Source organism: Conger conger, chromosome 11 (genome assembly GCF_963514075.1).
Source record: "Conger conger chromosome 11, fConCon1.1, whole genome shotgun sequence".
Taxonomy (NCBI): Eukaryota; Metazoa; Chordata; class Actinopteri; order Anguilliformes; family Congridae; genus Conger; species Conger conger.
Genome location: NC_083770.1, coordinates 15,909,294 through 15,912,252, shown reverse-complemented (window position 1 = coordinate 15,912,252; position 2,959 = coordinate 15,909,294).

The window sequence follows — 2,959 nt, the reverse complement described above, 5'->3', positions numbered from 1 at the left end:
AGGCACTTAACCCGACCCGAATCCGCTCTGTAAACATGCAGATATCATATGTCACCCCACACTGGGGGGGTTTCCCCTCAGCCAATAAGCTGCGGAATAATGCAAAAGCAGGTATCGGCAAACACGTCGTTTTTCACGCCCAGAGTCGCAGATAGAATACCGAAAGGGAGACACCCAGGACCTGAGGCCGTGAGCGCTGTGTAAACACTGAGCGCATTATTTGTGCACACAGCGCACAGTAGGATTCATTGACATTAGCATGAGCGAGAGCATTCTCCTCACGCTGCACCTGTGACTAATATTCAGTCCGTAATACGAAAGTACGGAGGCTCACTGAGGAATCTGCAAAGCTAATTGAATACAGCTTAGTTCAGCTGCCTTACCTGCATCCTAATCTTATGTATATGAAACAAATACCAAATAATAATGCAGCTCGTAGTACCTATGAAAAAACCCATCAGAGCACCTCCGAACCGCCAGTGATTTATAAAAACCAGCCAGCTGCCAATATTCAGGGGGCCTTAAAGGCATTCTAATTTAATGTATATTAAATTATTCATTACATTTTACACCCACCCTCACACCCACCCAATTTTGAGAAGCCGCCAGCTGCCGTGAGAATGTATGGCGTGTGTGTGAGCAGCAGAAACAAAGGCTTTTTATAGACGCATGCATCACGTATTGAAGCTGTTTACACATAACCCCGAGAGTGCCGTGTGTAATTGGGGTCCCTGATCCATTGCATCAGAATGCATTCTCTCTCTCTCTCTCTCTCTCTCTCTCCCTCCGTCTCTCCCTTGCTCTCCCTTACTCTCTCTCTCCCTCTCTCTCTCTTGCTCTCCCTTACTCTCTCTCTCCCTCCCTCTCTCTCTCTGTCACTCTTTTACTCTCCCTTACTCTCTCTCTCTCCCTCTCTCTCTCTGTCACTCTCTTACTCTCCCTTACTCTCTCTCTCTCCCTCTCTCTCTCTTGCTCTCCCTTACTCTCTCTCTCCCTCTCTCTCTCTCTGTCACTCACTCACTCTCCCTTACTCTCTCTCTCTCCCTCTCTCTCTCACTCACTCTCCCTCCCCTCTCTCTCTCTCTCCCTCGCTCTCTCCCCGCTGCTGTAAAAAGGTAGCCTCTCTCCTGATCAATAGCTCCATTACCTCAGTAATGTGCGGTGTCGCGCAGCCCCAGTGTTGCTATCATTGGCTGACCCCGCCTAAAACAGGCGGCATTAGCCGCAGTTCGATCCACTTTGCCGAGCCGTCAGCTAAAACAAATGGAAAATGCATTCCTTTGAAAAGGGTTGATGACGGGACAAATTAATTGTACGTTTCAACATGAAGAGGGTTCAGTGAATCATCCGCAGTGACTGGGATGATTTGGGGAGGGATCGCTCCGCTGAAAGCCAATAAAGGTATTATTTTCAACACCATTAGCATAAACTCACTTAAACTGGTTGCTGGTTTTCATCTGGGATGAGGTTACGGAGCGCATTCTAAGATACATAATATCAAGATGTGGCTAATGTGTGTTGCTTTTGGACTGGACTCCTGATGTAAGAACGGGTTGCCATCCCTATTTCGCAATACATTTTTTTAAAGATGCTTTTCCAACAATCCAGTGTGGCAATTTGATTTATTCCTATAACCATAGGCCAATATGGTGAGCCTCCGTTGAAAACTCCATTAGCTAAAAAAATGATTATTTTAATGATGATGACGATAATGAAGATTTTCGAAGAAGGAAAGCAGGACAATCACGAGTCGATAAGGAAGAGAGAAAATCTTTCAGCACTAAAACTGAATGATATGCTTTTCACACAGGTCTATTTAACCGGCCTACTCAGACGCTAAAAGTGCTCGCGAAAAAGAAAAAAAAGGAAAAAAAACTTTCCTACAGACCGCAGTCTGTCAGCAATCGATCAAAACGGCGGAGAGGGGCGCAGATTGACATTAGCTCCCCGCTCTTTCACCTGCCGCGTTAGAGGAAGACTACCCCATCATCACTCACAAATGGCCCTCAGCTCCTCCGTTCGATTGGCGTTTTAATTGAAAATTCTTCATTTCTACGGTACGCGGCCGTGTCTAATGTCTGGCGGACGAGGCGGCTCCGCGGCGGCGGATCGTTTTTCAGCGAGACGCCGGGCCTTATGACACCTCCGCCGAGACGGACGCTCACGCCTCCGGGCCGTTCCCGGATCCGCGCCGCGTTCCGGACGGGAAAAAAAACATCATATCCATTCGGGCCGGGACACTAATGCAGTTTGTTCACGGGAAAGGTCAATACGTATTTAAGAACTGAGCGCGCGGAAAGGGTGCGGACGGCCGTGATGGAACGGGCGGATTGTTTTTTTTTCCCTCGCAAATAGTTGTAGACTTATTCCCCCCGAGGGGATTTCGATTCTGTTCATTTGTCTGGGACTCCGAGTCGATTCATGTGCTGGTGGGCCGCGCCGGGGTTAATCATCGACGGGACGCCGGCCGTTGCTCTTTCGCGCCCGCTCGTTTAAAATGTGGCGACCCGAACGCTCTCCTGTCGTCGTTTTTCTGTTACCCTCGGTCGCGCGAACGGTTAGCTCGCTTGTCGGACAACCCCCGACGCTTGTCTCTCGCACCGAACGCCCACGGCGGCCTGACCGAGGCGATGGCAGAGGGAAAGCAAAGCCGATAAGCGCCTGTTGTGCGTTTGCGCTTATCAGCCGTGTACAGAGAGCCGTGACTGCTTACATCCTACACGCCTAGCGCCTGCTACTCCTCTCTCCCCGAGACGCAGGAAGACTGCGCGTGGGTTCGCCTGCGAGGGGAGAGCGGGAGTCCGAGAGGGAGAGACGGGGGACGTGGGGGTATTAAAACCCCTCTCATCCTTTACGGCTTCACTGGAACAGGACAGGGCAGGGAGGAGGAGGAGGAGGAGGGGGGGGGGATGAAGGTGTTTCATATTGAGCCGCGTCCCTTTGGAGACGGGGAGCGGTG